We start from the raw sequence: 17502 nt of genomic DNA, 5'->3' as shown, positions 1-17502 counted from the left end.
TTTCAACATCTATTATTGAACTGGCTAGCATTGTAAGTCAATCATACTTTTTCTATAGAACCTTCTTATAGCGCACCTATTTTAAAACTTAAATAATCATTCCATATTTTCTAGGGCTTTATATTCTTATCGAAACAATATTTCAATCCTTGCGGAATTTACGACACTTCGATCAACATTTTCGGCATAATTCATAATTAAATTATTTTTTATTAAGTCCACTAACTCTCTTACATGCGGTTCATTTCACTTGTTGCTTCCTTTCATTGATGAATAGTTACAACTATAGATAGAAAATTTATTTCCTTATATGAATTTCTCCATATTTTCGACAACCGTTATTACACTACACTAGTGACATTGATACAACATCTGTTACTACAACTAGAAAATCCTATTTCATAATTTAAGAAATATAATTAACAAAGTTTCCTCTTGCAAACAGAGGGTTATAAACTAAGGAAGGTGAGTGGGGTGAATGACGAGTTTCATGCCCCCAAAACAATAAGCATCTTTGACATTGGAAGAACACTATTTATTTTGCAGAACACATTACTTATTTGAAAGCAGCTATGTACTATTCAACAATTTTTTTTTATGTAATTTGAATGGAAAACATTTTACTGAAATTATTGTGGCACTACCTGTCCCCTTCACAGGAATTCTGAGAGTGTGCATGGGAAGGGCGTATCGACTAGATCATCTGTTTCATGATGTATACTAATTAATATAAATTGTATGCATTCAACCTTCTAGAGTCGATTCTTGCGAGGGAGAAAAATTCTGGAACAACACCTCGACAATATTTACTTTGACACCTTACGTCAAAGAGGGTGCACATTTTATGATATAAGGATGGACAATTTAATACAAGATTAACGCTCAAGAGAGAGCAATGAAGGTTTTTCAGACCCAAAAAAATTTCTCCAAAGGTATACAAACGGGAATCCCAACGCAGCTCCAAAAAATGTAAATCTAGCAATTCCAAATGCTTCTCTAGGAATAACATATGGCAAGAAAAACTATAGTGAATCAAAACCTTTGGTCCAACAAGCCGACACCCTTTAGATTGAATTGGCCACAAGAAAGGATTTTGCTTTATTCCACAAGCCCAAAAAAGATTCTAGAGAGAGACCAATCGTTTGCTAGAGAGAATTGCTCACAACTAGCTCATTACCGACTAACAATTAAGATGATACCATTGTATACGCGTGCCAAAAATTTCCTCCTGATACTTGCAATGTCCAAAAAAATGATTTGAAAACATTTTTTTTTTATTTTAGTAACATGTTGTTCATGCATATACATTAGAGGAATTTTCAACTCAAAATAGCCACCTAAGAAAAAATTAAGAAACTAATAAAATAATGTCATGTAGACAATTTTTTAATGTATCATTTTTATTATTCTTTTACCAAAATTACCCAAATAAATGTCACATTTATCAAAATAAATGTATATATATTTTATATTTAAATGATTACATTAGCACAAGATTTAATAAAATTTAAATTAAAAAAGTAAATTTAAATTAAAAAAATAAATTCAAAATTTAAAGGAAACTTAAATTTAAATTTAAATTACCCAAATAAACATTACTTTTATAAAAAATAACCCTCTACACATATTTTATATTGAAATTCATTTATTAACACGAGATTTAATAAAATTTAAATTTAAAAGGAAAATTTAAAATTTAAATTTAAATTTAAGTTACACAAATAAAGGCACTTTTATCAAAATAACCATATATTTATATTTTTTATATAAATTAATTTATCAATACAAGATTTAATAAAATTCGTATTGTATGGTCCAAACCAACGATTCTGGAGTTTCTCAGGGAAGCCTGAAACCTAGAGTCGTACAACAGAGCCCAGTCTCCCTCATGGAAGACTTTGTTTTTAATGAGCGCATCATGCCATTTATCTCGCTGCTGTTGAATCATTGTTGTATTTTGAAGTGCAAAGAGCCTAATTTCGTCCAACTCATTGATCTGTTGTAGTCGATTAATCTGTGCCTCGCTTAGATCTAGGCCAACTTCCTGTGCTTTTCGTAATGTTTGGATTTCGAATTCTATGGGAAAAATGGGTTGTTTTCCAAACACTAATTGATAGGGTGAGTAACCAGTGGTGCTTCTCCATGTTGTTCTATAGGCCCAGAGTGCTTCAAGTAGTATGGCAGCCCAATCATGCCTATGTGACGCAATGGTTTACGTTAGGATTGATTCGCCTGTGGGTGGTATGGAGTAGTGATTTTATGCTGGACGTGATAATTGTTGAGTGTTGCAGCTAATCTATTCCCAGCAAATTGTGGTCCTCCGTCTGTAATTATTTCCCTTGGAAGGCCATAACGTACAAATAGATGGAACAAGAACTGTATGACAGAGTCCTCTATGGCTCTTGGCAATGCTTCTGCTTCAACCCATTTGGTGACTTATTCTGTTGCCACCAAGATATATGTTTTCTGATTTGATGATGGGTTGATGGGTCCAACGAAATCAAGAGCCCATCGCTCGAATGGTTCAATGACTAACTGTGGTTTTAGAGGCATCTCATCAGATTGACCAGGATGTCCTGCTCGCTGGCAGCTATCACAGGCTTGGACAAATTTCTTTGCATCTCTGAAAATCGTGGGCCAATAATATCCTGTATGTAGTGCTTTATGTCCAGTTCGGAGCTCAGCGAAACTTCCACCACATGGTCCATCGTGACAGGCTTTTAGGATGTCAAAGATTTCATCTTCTCGAACACATCTCCTGATATGCATGTCTGCCACTGTGTGAAACAAATAGCCCCCAATCCACGAGAATCGAGCACTCTTCTGAACAATCTGTTTGCACTCATTAGGGGTTAGGTGTTTTGGTAGTTTACCTACTGCAAGGTAATTGGAAACATCAACATACCAGGGTGTTTGAACGGCAACAACAAACAGATGTTCGTCCAGAAATTGATCTTCAACTGCTGCTGCATCAATTGGCTTTGGCATTCTTGAGAGAAAATCAGCTACAGGGTTTTCTTTGCCAGGCCGATCCTTGATTGTGATATCGAATTCCTGTAATAATATCAACCATCTAGTTATTCTGGCATTTGCGACAGGCTTATTTCCTAAATATTTTATGGCAGAATGATCTGTATACAAGATAACATGATATCCTGTAATATAATGTCTAAACTTATTGACAGCATGTATTACAGCTAGGAATTCTTTTTCAGTAACAGTGTAATTTAATTCAGCAGGGGATAAATTTTTGTTGATGTAATAGATAGCATATGGTTTTTTTATCCTCTTCCTGCCCAAGGACTGCGCCAATGGCTGTATCTGAGGCATCAGATGATATTTGGAATGGTAAATCCCAGTTTGGTCCTCGAAGGACTGGGGTTGTGGATACGAGCTTCTTTAAATCCTTGAAAGCACGCTCACATTTTTCTGTCCAAAGAAAATCAACATTACCAATTAGTGCATATAAAGGTGCAGCAATGTGCGAATAATGTTCTATAAATCGTCTATAATAACCAGAGAATCCAAGAAAGCTGCGTACCTCTGTTTGAGTAGTAGGAGTGGGAATAAGCAAAAGTATTTGGATTTTGGCTGGGTCTACCTGAATGTCGGCTGCTGAAACATAGTGTCCTAGGATAAGTCCTTCAGTCATCATCATGTAACATTTTTCGTGGCTTAAGCAAAGCCTGGTAGCGATGCAGCGTTGTAGGACTTTTTTTAGGGTGTCTAGTGCTAGATCAAAATCATCTCCATATGGTGTAAATTCATCCATGTATACTTCAAGTCCATCATTTATTAAATCTGCAAAAATGCTAAGGATAGCCCTTTGGAATGTGGCAGGAGCATTACATAAGCCAAAAGGTAGAACTCGATAGGCAAATGTTCCCCGAGGACAAGTAAAAGTAGTTTTGTCCTGGTCTTCAGGGGCAATCTGAATCTGATTGTATCCATTAAAGCCATCCAGGAAAGAAAATAATTTCTTTCCTGCTAAGGTATCTAATACTTGGTCTATGAATGGGAGAGGAAAGTGGTCTTTTTGTGTTGCTTTATTTAGTTCCCTGCAATCACACAGATTCTCCATTTCCCATTCTTTTTTGGTACCACCACAAGCAGAGAGACCCATTTACTATCAGAAATAGGATAGATAAAATTGACATCTAAAAGTTTCTGAAGTTCAGCTTTTACCACATCCTTTAGGTGAGGATTAAGTCTTCTTTGCGGTTGACGAACAGGTCTGGCATCTTTTTCTATATAAATGTGGTGTGTACATAATTGGGGATCGATTCCTTTCATATCAGGGTAATCCCATGCGAATGCTTCTTGATATTTTCTTAACAAATGGATGAGCTTCGTTTCTTGTTCAGGTGTGAGGTTGGCATTAATATTTAAAGTTTTTCCCGGTTCAATTTCCACAATTTTACTATTTGCAACATAAGTAACAGGTATTGTTTGATCATGTGTATCTTTCAGAGGATCTTCTTCTAATTCATTATCAAATGCTGCTTCTATCATGTGACACTGTGTGCAGGATCTGGATTCAGTTTGACTAATGAAGTTATTAATGGCATCATCTTCTGTTTGATCTTTAAAATCAAGTGCCTCTTGTATAGTCAATGGAGATCTAATGTTATCAGTAAGGTATGATGCAGGGTGCTTGTTAGTTTTAATTATTGTGACAATTGGCTACGCTGGAGGATATAGAACTAAATTCTTGATATTTGGTCCTTTGGTTATGGTCATATTTCCTTACCGGCAACCAATGTAAGCATCGGCAGTGGCTAGCCAAGGTCTACCTAGGATTAGCGGGTGTCCATCCAGTCGGGTTTTTGGATTAATTATCAGGAAATTGGTTGGATATTCCCAGGAATCTACAGAGACCATGACATCATGTAGAGTACCCTCCGGTCTAACCACAGATCGTTCAGCCAATTCTAACAAAGTAGAGGTGGGTTCTACAGATGTAATGCCGAGCTTTTGGCAAGTTGTGGTTGTTAAAATATTAATTGCAGCTCCTAGATCAACTAAGGCATTAGACAGAGTTTGACCATAAATTTGAACAGTTACAATTGGATTCCCTGGGTCTTGATATTTAATGGGTGTCTCTTTCCTGGATAGTAAATCAGATAAAGTACCGACTACTTGGACTCTTGGATTAGTTGTTATATTCCTCCTTGGTTTCTTTATGCACAATTCTTTGATAGTTTTTGCATATATAGGAATGTCTTGAATGGCTTAGAGGAATGGGATTTTTATGTACAGATTTTGTAATTCTCCCAGAATGTTGAAGTCAAGATACTGTAAAGGTCGAGGTATGACTAATCATTCTAGGAACAGAGGAGAGGATGTGGTTGCTTGATTATGAGTCTGCTACTTATTTACATCCTCTTGTTGCAACTGATGTTCTCTTGGTAACTGATCGTCAATATGAACTGTTTTATCTCCCTCAGTTTCAATATTATGTCCAGATCGTAACTAAAGATCATTACACTCCCTCAGGTCGGGTTCTATTTCTGGTGATTCTACAATTTGGAGAGATTGGACTGGTCTGTTATTTGGATTGGGGTTGGGTTGGGCTGGGAGTTGCTGTCTCAGATTACACTGGGGATTTTGTTGTAAGGCTGGCAGGGTAGGTTGAGGGAGCGGAATAGTTCCTACTAGCTGGTGTATCGGTCTCTGCAAGTTTGTCTGCCAGGCTAAACTTTGTGGAGTATGGGGAGTCCATTGTGGAGGATATGGGCTATTTTTCCAATATGGTGGGGTGTAAGGGAAATTCGGCCAACCAGATTGGCTTGCCTGATTCAGCCACGAGTTTGAACAGGGAAACAACTGTGGTGACTAGTTTGAAAATGGGGGTTGAGACCGACTTTCCCACATAATATATTGTTGAGCATTATACTGTGGAGGATGAAAAGAAGAAGTTGGGTCTGGAAACATACCAGATTGTCTCGGCTGCCACTAGCGGTGCTGGTTGATCAAGTACACCGATTCTAGTTCTTCTTTTGCTTCCCTATATACTGCTTTCAATCTAGGAAGTGAGGGTCAACTCTCCGTAAGGTGATCTTTTGTACAGATGGCACATGTTTGGACTGTATCCAGTGGACATTCCTTGTGACTATGCTTTTTCCTGCATCGAGGACAGAAGATCGCCAAATTCTGTTCTGCCTCCATTTGCTTCTGTTTAGCCTGCATAATATCAAGTTGTGTAGTTAGTGTCCCCAGAATATCAGTTTTAAAATTTTCTAATAAATTTCCAATTTCTACACGTGTTACTCCTTCTGTTGATATTTTGTTATCTCTTACAAACTGATCATATTCTGTCGGTTTTACTCTTGTGTTGCCTCTCGAACTCTTGATACATAAATCAATGATGTCAGCAAAATTCTCTTGATAAATATCCCCTTTTCCCATAATGTTTAATGTTTCAATCCATTGTTCCTTCATGCCCCTTATCAATGCAGTTTTTAACACATCATCAGGTAAAGGTAGTGATGCATAAGGAGATCTTTGTAGATTGTACTGAAAACGTTTCACATACTCCTCTAATGTTTCATTCAGTTTGGCTATCATTTGAAATATTTCGTCTTTTAATTCTCTAGACCTACAATAGTCCTGATGTTTTTTCAAGAAAGATTCTTTCATTTGATCCCAATTGTTTATGACCCCACCACCTAGTCCAATAAACCATCTTAAAGCAGCCCCTTTTAATGTAGAGGGGAATAATTTCAATTTCTGGGGATCGGTGGTGTAATCATATCCCCTGCACAACATATCGAATTCGAATAAAAATGCATCCGGATCTTCTGATGTGAGACTGCGAAATGTAGGGATATGTTGAAGAGAGATAGCTTTCATGGCCACATTTGCTACAGAATCCACTATAGGATATTGTAATGTAGAGGTTTGAGCATTTGGCTGGTTCTGAGCCATAGGATCGAATATATGCCAATAACCTTCTGAGATATCTAGGAGGGTATTCCTAGGTTAAGAGGGAACGATTTTGACAGGGATGGTTTTAATAGCACTTCCTTTATCTGGGATAATGAGAATACCTGATGTCTGAGGAGATTGGGTTCCTTCAACAATGATTTTTGCAGCGCTCCCCTTATCTGGGCTATTTAATGGTTGATTTGTTCCAATAGGAGATCTTGATTCCTCGGTTTCCCCTGTTTCTCCTTCTCCTTCACAAAGGTTGCTGAAATTCCCTTCTTGCAATAGTTTTGGAGTAGAATTTTCAATTTCTTGAAAGTCCTGCTCTTCAGTTTGACTATGCACCTCAGCAAAGGCTACAGATGGTGATCCTGTGGCCTGAAGGGAACTAGTAGGCTGTTTAGAAATGATTTTCCTGGGGCCTACTGATGGCTGAGATTCTGCTTTCTTATAGATTTCGTCTATGAAGGTCGTTCGGCCAAGGGTCACCGAACCCTTAGCTTTTTCAGGTTTGGATGGAGGTTTGATATTATTTTCTGGTTTTTTTTGCTTAGTCATGCACTCAAATGGACTACTAAATTCTATTCAAACAAAGCAACAACAAATCTGTTAGGAAAGCGGGTAGTGAAGCAGGGCTTTTACATGCTCCGTACGCAGGTTCTTACCTTCTGTTTTTAAGATCCAACTCTTCCCTAGTAGGTTCGTAAACTACTCTGAAAAAGACAAATGGCTACACTCTTTCCCCGGCAATGGTGCCAAAATGTAGAGCTATATAAAGGGTCTCTTTCACCTCTAATTACCTCACATTAATATGTCAATCCGGGAGCGTTTTTTTATTTAAAAGAGTGTCTCAGTCTGAGGCTATCATTTTCCAGAGTAATGCTAGTAGTACATCATTCAAAAATACAAGAGTAAACGGATGCTTGTCTATAACTAAGTTACTTCAAAAGAATAAATCACGCACTGAGAAAACTAGGCAACTTATCAGTCAAGGGTTCGGCAGCGATAACCCATCCCTTTGGAAACTGATGGAAAGGAAATTAGAGCATGGACCATGAATCTGGGAGCTAGACAGTAAATGCCGACGCTCACTATAGCCTTAGATCGTCTCTCACACCAAAGCAAAAAATGCGAGTAAATGGAACGACAGATAGTAAAATGGAACAACAAATAAGAAATTGAACAGCAAATCTGGAATGGAACAACAATTCTAAAATGGAACAACAACTAAACAACTAAGTCTCGCGAGCAGTCATCAAACTTAATCTACTAACTCAAATGCACTCATCGTAATCAAACAACAATCTTTCAATCTTAAGGCAAATCAAGCAGAACACACTAATAGAACAGCACTAGTTACTGATAAGTTATGGAATAGCGCTTGTAAATCATATACACACACAACATGCTTGAATAGTAATCTGATCAATCTTAATTAACAGGAATACGACTTTGTTTCAAAATAGAACAGCATTACTTCTGATTCCAACAATCGTAAAGAACACCGCTTTCAGATGAATTCTATAACATGAATGTACAGCACAAATGCTCTGTAACATAACAGTAACAATATTTGGTCAGGACTAATAATATTAAATCAACTCTGAAAGGATCAGTAATATAATGCAGAGTCAATACAACAGTTCGGTCTGTAAAAACCTTAATGAATTAATCTTAACAGAGCATATGATGTAAACTTATAAAGCATATCACATTACCAAATAACGACGATAAGCAAATCACGCAGAAATCAAATCATAGTAATATAGAAGCAAGTGTCCTCCGGGGCCGGGCCCTTAGCCTCCAAGGGTACACCGCTTTAGGTTAATCTAGACGCAAAGATAAGATAATCACCAAGTTTGTATTAATGGATGAAACAAAACTACAATGAACCAGTTCTTATCGAGACTCGATGATCAAAGTTTTGATCTTAACAGAAATTACATAAAAGCATAATCCCCCCAAAGTTAACAGTGTTGTCCCTTTATATAAGGGTGACGGTGGAGATGTCTAAGTAACAAGATAGATAAAGCAGCGATCCATCAGGATCAAAGATCTTGAGGGATTCGCCAAACTGTTAATCCTTAATCATCTCTTTTCTCCTCCGCCGAGCTGGTGTCTTCTCCTCCTTTTCCGAGCCAGTTTGCTTTGATCTACTTAGCCTTGTTTGCACTCGGTCCCCCGTCAAAGGGACAACAGTTACCCTATTCTTGTCTTTTTCTTTGGAACAGAAACTCCTCGTTTTTACCCTTTCCTGCACAGGAGAATGACAATTATCAGCGGTTAAGTCTTGCATATTAATTCTCACATGTTTTGTTATAATTCTTTATTATTTTCCAAGTTCATGATGAAAAAAGGTTTACAAGTTCTACTGAAAAGCCACTGAAATGATTATCAAAAGCATACCTTTTTAGTACTCCACAGTGTGGAGCTCTCTATTATAAGAATGTTGTATATACCATATTTTCATCCTAGGTCTTCGAATGCTTCTGGTTGTAACCCCATAGAAGTTACGCCAAAGTCCTCTTGACTACTTCTGTCTGCCCATGTGTCTGTGGAAGGAATGTTGTAGATATCTTTAACTTCATGTCCATATTCTCCCACAATGTATTCCAGAATGCACTAAGAAATCTTGTATCCCTGTCTAAAATGATACTCCTTGCTATCCGAAAGTGTAACCAGACCTATCCAAAGAACCTTTTTGCTGCTTCTTGTCCACTGATGGTGTTTTTACATGGCATCATAACATACATCTTATTGAACCTATCAAATAACATGAACATGTAGTCATGTCCCAAGGATGCAGGTAAGGGATTATACATACCTTGTTTCATGTTGGTAGGCTTGTTGGTACAACAAATAATTCATCTTCTTATGAACCTAGCTACTATTTATTTCATCTTGGGCCAATACACATACCTTTGCAAGTTAACCACTATCTTCCCTACACCAAAGTGCCCTGCAATCTTAGAGGTGTGAGTGTCTCTAATCAACTGCAAATGCTCACCTTTAGGAATACATATATTATCTAGCCTATAGAGTAACCCATCTTGGAGATGGTAGTCAACAGTGTTGTCGCCATCATGCACATGACTCTGACTCTACAACTACTCACACACCTCCTCAAATTCCTCATATTCTGAATTTCCCTGTCTGTATGCATCATGGGTGAATGGCTCCAAGTGCGTAAGAGTCTCCAAAGCTATAATATTTGATGTGGGTGGCCTTGAATGCATAACGACCAACTTGTATGTGTTTCCCTTGTTATACTTGATCACCAAATGAAACTGCTGTAAAATCCCCATCCACTTGTAAGGCCTAGCTTGTTGTAGCTTATTCTGGGCCTGTAGGTTCTATAATGGATGGTGATCCATGTGGATTATTGTCTCGTTTCCCATCATATAGTTCTTCCACTTCTTCACATCTTGCACCATGGCATAAAGCTCCTTATCGTAGGTAGGGTAGTTAAGAACAACCCCATGAAATAATTCAGAATGGTAGCAAACATGATTTCCTCCTTGCATCAGGAAAACTCCCATAGCATAGCCACTTGCATCTATCTCCACTTCAAAGGGTCATTGCAAGTTTGGTAATTACAGAACTGGTGCTTCATTGATTCTTTAACTCATCGAAAGCCTTATGCTACCATTTTCCCTAATGGAAACTCTTTCCACTTGTTGCTATGACGTGGAGCAGTTTTGCTACCACTGAAAATGAGGTTATGAATTTCCTCAGGTTCTGTGATGCTCCAATGAAACTCCTAACCTCAGTAACATTAGTAGGCACCGACCATTTCATGATGGCCTCCATCTTGGAATGATCTATCTTCAATTCTCCTCCACCAATCACATGTCCCAAATACACCAAGGACTATTGTGCAAACTCGCACTTCTTGAGATTTATTAGCATTTGGTGCTTCTTCAATGTTTCTAGAACCTACGTCAAGTGTGAAATATGCTCCTCCTAGGTAGCACTATATACCAGTATATCATCCAAATAGACAATAACAAATTAATCTATAAAAGGGCGCGATACAACATTCATGAATCTCATAAATGTAGCTGGTGCATTACATAGGCCAAATGACATAGCTAACCACTCATACAAACCTTTCCTAGCTTTGAAGGCGGTCTTCCATGTATCTTCTTCTTTGACTTGAACCTGGTGATATCCAGACTTCAAGTCCAGCTTGTTGAAATACTTTGCTTGCTGCATCTGATCTAGTAGACCGTCTATCCCAGGAAAAGGGTATCTATTATTGAGAGTGATTTTATTGAACACCCTGTAATCTATACACATTGGCAAAGTCCCATCCTTCTTTGGCACAATGATGATGGGTGACCCACATGGTGATGTACTCAATGAAATGATACCTTATTCCTGCAGCTGCTACAAATGTTTCTTCACCTCACTTGCTCCTATAATAGACTTCTTGTATAACCCAATATTTGGCTATGAGGAGTCTAGAAATAGCTAGATCTCATGCTCCACTTCTCTCCTAGGGGGTAATCCTTTAGGCTCTCGGAACACGTCCTTGTATGCCTGGAACAATTCCTCCAAATTTTTTTTTTGTTTCTTAGTACACCCCTCTAGGGATGCCTTGCCTCTTATTGAATCCTCTATAGAATGACCTTCTCTTGAAAACAATAATGCATACTTCTTGCTAGAACTAATCAATTTCTTGTCCTCTTTGGCAATTACTACTGAAATTTTCGACTTGCCTTTGTGCGCGTTGATGATGAATGATTTTCCATCCTTGATGAGCCGTTACTGGTTAGATCTCCTCATGAACATTGCATTACGCATGTACATGTATAGAATCCCAAGAATGTCTCTACATACATCAAGGGGAACCACATCCATGTCTACTTCATCAATAAAATCAACACTAATAGCAAATCTAATTTTACACATTTTTGTTACCTTTAGCTCTACATCCTTATGTTCCCATCCCAGTGGATATGGGTTTGGATGATCACAAAATTCCTGCCCGAACTTGTTGACTAGATCTACCACAATGATATTTTCATGCGATCCTGAGTAAAACAAAGCATCCATCTTCATCTTCTTGACTTGTATCTTTACATGGAAAATTTTGGTCATTTCTTTCTATTCTTGTTGTTGAAGGCTACTCAGATTCACCTCCTTTTGTATTGATGCAGATATGATCTTATCATCCATGTCCAAGCTTCTTTCAACTTGGTTTCTCGAATCAGTAGCCATGAGATTATTCTTCTTATTATCTTTCTTCTTATTCTTTGGTTTTAGCTGTAAATGCAACCTCCAACACTTCTCCTCTGTATGTCCATCAATGTTGCAATTGTTGTTGTGGTTGCTAGGATCTTTGCATTGGCGTGCTGTGGCTGCCATGTTTTTATCATCTCCCCGTTTTTGCTTCGTCTGTCCATCCTCATAATTGTCTTATTACTCCTTTTGCTTCAGTCCACTTGATTGTGCTCTTTTCAAGCCTATGTTATCCAGGTACTGTGCCTGTACATAAGCCTCGTCCGCTGCTTTGAGCTTGAACAACATCACTTGCTCACGCAGTTGGTGGTGTAGACCCCCAAAATAATTGAGGAGTATATATTGTTTCTTTGGAGAGATGCCCAACCTTATAGCCATCTTTTTGAATGTTGTGGTGCACTCCTCCATGCTTCCGCCTGACTTTTTCCTAAAGTAATGCCACCGAATCCACCAGAATTCTACGTACCTAATGGGATAAAACTATGACTTAATGAGGGTTTTTAAATCCTCCCACTTAGTCACTCGAGGTTCTCCCTCCAACCTCAAGGTTTCCGTGTGGCTCTCCCACCAAGTCAATGCATGGCCCTCCAATTTCAACTGTGCGAATGAGATCTTATTCCCTTCCTCGATCTGATGGACACTAAAATAAAATTCTAGTTGCTGCAACTAGTGGTTCAGCTTAAGAGCGTTAATCTCACAATGGTATCACTTGATATCGACTTTTTCTTCCTCTTTAAATATGGATTGGTTCACGACACTTGAACTCGGTTGATATTTTTTTGAGTTCTTTCTTCAGCTAATTATCTACGTTTTCCCAATCTCTCGATCCCCCTTCTGATTTGTCTCTTCATTCGAACCCCCTTCTTCTCCGAATATCACTAGATTATTTCTTAGGGCTTCCATGAGGAGGTTTACATTATAGTTTATATCAGTGACTTGTTCTTCGAGTTGTGAAAACCTCACCTCTCTAGGATCACAAGGTTCATTTATAGATTCATCACCCATGATTAAGGTTTTATGATTTTCAGCCTTGTTGATCTAGATCCATGCAATATAAAAAAAATACTCAAATAAACCTACTCTAATACCAAACGATTTGTAAACTACCATGGATATTCCATTGGATAGTTCGTCACAACAGATCTTATAATATTATATTAAAAATATGAGATTCTACACTATTACAATTTTATTTAATTTCTAGATCTATAAAATTAAAAGTAATTAGTTCATGGATGTAAAATTAAATCAATAAGAAAAGTAGAGAATGAAAAAATAAGCTCACACGCACATAATACACAATACGTGCCCTCTGGGAAAACCTTTCGAGAGAAAACCCAGTTGGAAGGTGAGGTCGCTTCACTCTCTTTCTCTGTTTGGAAATATGGTTGCATATACAAAGAAGTAATGTCTATGGCTCGTGGGCTGCTATAGTGAACAAATCCTCCCTGTGTGCTCTACCTCCTATCTCTCCTGGCTATATTTTCTCAACTATGGAACAAAATTCTCTCGAAAGAATGGAATGCCTCTACCTCCTAGTGGCCCGGTTATAACACAGTCCGATGGCCTACTAGTGGTTAAGTTTGACTATAATAACTCTTAAATAGAGTTACAAAATAGAATCTTCTATAGTATTTTACATCACAAGGATATGGCTAGCACCTTTTCCATGAATAATTTGGCTAACACGACATCCTCCCAAACTATAGGTGTGAAAACAGGACAATCAACTTCTAAGTGGCATAACGTTTGCATATAGACTCCAATTGACGTGATTCTTGCACGTTGGAAAAATATTTGTGTGTAGGATAACATGAAGATATGCTTAGTTTATGTAGAAAATTTTTACCCCCAAAAATGTCATTTTATGCCTCAAAATGCTCCTGGAAGGTTTCAAACCCTGTTTCGCCAAACTAGGTCCCACCGGTAAAAACGGTCCTGTGAGCGGATTCCTACACTTTTTCCACTCCAAATGCATCAAGATGGATGTAAAAAAATATAATGATCCAATTCGGATCACTTAACGGATGCTTTATCATGCAACATCACAATTTCCAAAATCAAATAAATATTCCTGTAGACTAACCTATCTTGTTCACACAAGCCTTCATGTTAAACAAACAACAACTTGGGATAGTTTTTGAAATCTAACCCTAGCAGGCCTGAATTTTGGCCCTAGTCATAACACTTGGTTTATTTTAGCCATCACCTGGGAATGCATCATTATATAAACTCAATTTATGTACATATGTACATATTCTGTAAATCTATGTTTTGAATTTCCTCTCTAATGGTTTTTTTTTTCTCAAATTTGGTCACAGATTGCAAAGGGTATCCCTTCCTCCCTCTTTCTCTTACACACCCCACAAGCACAAACACAAACACCCATGCTTGCATAAAGAAAGATATCATATGGTAAGTATTTATCATGCCAAACCAAATGAATCATTTGAAAAGAAAGTGAAATTTGTTGTCTGTCGTGTCTGTTTGTATGAGTACAACTAGAACATCGATAAGGCTTAAAACATAAGAAAAATAGAGAACCTCGTGAATTGTGAAAAAACCATGTTGATAGGACATTTTCGAAGTGTTAGAATGTTCCTTGGAACAATTATTTCAACCTGTGATGTCATATTAGATTATCTTCCAGCCTCTGATACTCTGTCCTACACTTGCAATATTTTATGATTATTATCAACACTATTGCAAAACCATAATATGTTTCATTCAGAATGATTTTCCCTTTTTCACCTATATAAATATTGAATATTTTTTCTTTTGCATTACATCTATACCCATCAAAATGGTATAGTCTCCTTCCGTAGAATCTTCTTAACATTATTGAATAGTCTCCTCTCTATTTCCATCCTTACCTTTGCCTTTGGTCTCTTCTCTAGGAACAACTGCATTTGGAATTTCTATATTGACATGATTTCCTTCTTGATTAGTTTCATTAGATGAATTATTCTTCAACATAGTCTCAATATTAGTATAAGAAGCTCCAACAATCTTAAACCTCTCAACGACAACATCTAGGTGTCCTATCCATGCTAGATCTTCCAATCTGATCTCCACTTGTGAGTGTTCCAAAAAGTATGCTTCCCCAAAATAGATGGATTTGAGTTCTCATTATAGTAGCTTGTTTTACTACTTCAGCAATAGATGTCACTATCTCCTCAGTAGAATATCCATCAACCCCAGCCAATTTCATTTTTCTTTTCAGGACCTAATCCTTCTTGGTTGCAGATGGATCTTTTAACTCATTTTGGCACTGCTCTTCTAGCTTCTCCCGCATTTCAGTTGCAGTCCACATCTTCTCCTATGAACTATTGAAAACTGGATAGATTTTGAAGAATCCCATGTACCAAGATCAACCTTGCTATCCAAAGAAAGATACCATCGAATTTTTACACTTTCAAAATATTGTTGACCCAGCGCAAGCAATCCCTCAAAGAAGTCATGATTTATCCTCAAAGCTTCCTCATAATTTTGTCCAGTTTGGGAGTATTGATCCTAGACATAGTCATATGCAGTTTGAAGTTGTGTCGTAACCAATTCCTTTGGAGGATTTTCATCCAAAGGAATCTGCTTCCTAGCTGCACACATATGGACATTTTCCCAACTGAAGAATGCCAAAGCTTCCACCTCCTAGAACTTGCACGATTCCATCTCAAAGAGGTGTTGGGCTTGTTCATTGGTCACAGTTTCCTCCAATGCCTCAAAACATAACTCCATTCCTAGCACAGGTAGATCCAAGTGAGCATCTAGATCAATTCCTACTTGTGTACGAAACAACTAAGAAAAATAAAATAGTGATTCATCAATTTCAACTTCTTTGCCTTCAAGCTCATCCCCATTTTTGTCTTCACAAGTTTTCTCCAAGGATACCTTCTTATTAGGTTCTTTTCTCATGTCTTCTACTATGCTACTGTTTCTTTCTCCTAATGAACCAAAATAATTCTCCTTGGTTTTAACATCCTCTTCTTGAACTCCATCTAATAGAGGTTCCTCCTCTTCTTCAATCAATGGCTCCTGCTCAAGATTCACCTTGAACACATACAACCTGAAAGGATCATTTTGAAAAACTGTGATTATAAATTCTTTCTTTGTTGTTCAAGCCCCTATTTGTAGAGGAGTCTGTGTTTGAGTTAACTGTCCTTTTCTGCTCAACACGCTGAGTTGTAACAACTTTGTCCAATATAAGCTCTTCTGTAGTTGTAATAGTCACAATATCCCCATCCAAATCCTTGTATTTTATTAAAACTACCTTGGATGAGGATAATCATTTCCTCACTATTTCTCTCAATTCCTTAAATTGGCATTTTTCTGCCATTAGACTAAGCCTTATGTCATGGTCAAAAATATGTTTTGATGGCCTCCAATGAATTTATGCCTATGATTTATGCGTAGGTTGAGGGGCATGATTAACCTGATGACCTTGAGAACAATTAGATCCCATGGATATTACTTTGGAAGACACCGTAAAAGATTCCAAGACCGAGGTATTTTTTTGTGAAGAAGACTCTTTGGAAGACATTGACAACATAGGTTCCTGCAAAGGTGGCCCATTAGATTGATTACTCAAGTTATCAGCAGGAAGCCTCTCCTATTTAATTTTCTTCTTTGGCATTGGTTTAGTAGGTAAAAAAGGCCCCATACTGCCAACAGGAGTTCCTCAAATTATTGATGCCCCCACGGATGTAAGAGGAGTCCATGAATAGGTAGGCACTGTGGGCCTATTTTACAGGTCTGGCTAAGAATATTTCTTGTTCCCAAGGGAAGCATGTAACCCTTTGATAATTTCCAAGCCATGCTTGTGATTCACATCAACCTATAGAAGGGCCTACACATCTTGCATGGCTAACTCTAACCTACCAATAACCTCATATGTTAGCGCCCTTCTAAAAAGAGCCCTGCTTAAATGAGGGTGCATTTCAAGAGTGAGTGTACATTCATTAACAACACTTTCATACTGAATAGGCTTCATCTACATCAAGTGTGTTGTTCGATTATTGTGGAAGATGGCATGGTCCAAGTGATTCCTAGTGATAATATTGATAGCCTTTTCATACTGTTCTAAAGCGTCCACTTAAGCTCTGTTTTGGAATCTCTTGTTTCCTTCCTCTTTCGGCTCATGTGCCCTTTTTAGGAAGAGTGATGGATCAAGATCCACTTTACTTCAGTGACTACTCTAGATTTCTTAGAAGTAGGAAATGCCCCTACGCCTTTCTTTTTCCTCGCCCCATACTTTACCATGACAACTTCCCAACAAAGATAAAGATATCCCAACCAATAATGTGAACTAGTGCTAGATTAGATTTTCTCTCTGTA

The 17502-nt window shown here is 37.7% G+C and overlaps 1 pseudogene; it reads right to left on the bottom strand.

The window, feature by feature from the left end:
- Positions 1–15009: 15009 nt before the first annotated feature.
- Positions 15010–17427, bottom strand: LOC149224681 (protein CLMP1 pseudogene; annotated as a pseudogene).
- Positions 17428–17502: the final 75 nt, after the last annotated feature.

This window comes from Pinus tabuliformis, chromosome Q, assembly GCF_031772625.1.
Source record: "Pinus tabuliformis cultivar Carrire ecotype Pingquan chromosome Q, CPIR1, whole genome shotgun sequence".
NCBI lineage: Eukaryota > Viridiplantae > Streptophyta > Pinopsida > Pinales > Pinaceae > Pinus > Pinus tabuliformis.
The sequence above is the reverse complement of the archived record's forward strand: the minus strand, read 5'-3'. Positions and strand labels throughout refer to the sequence as shown.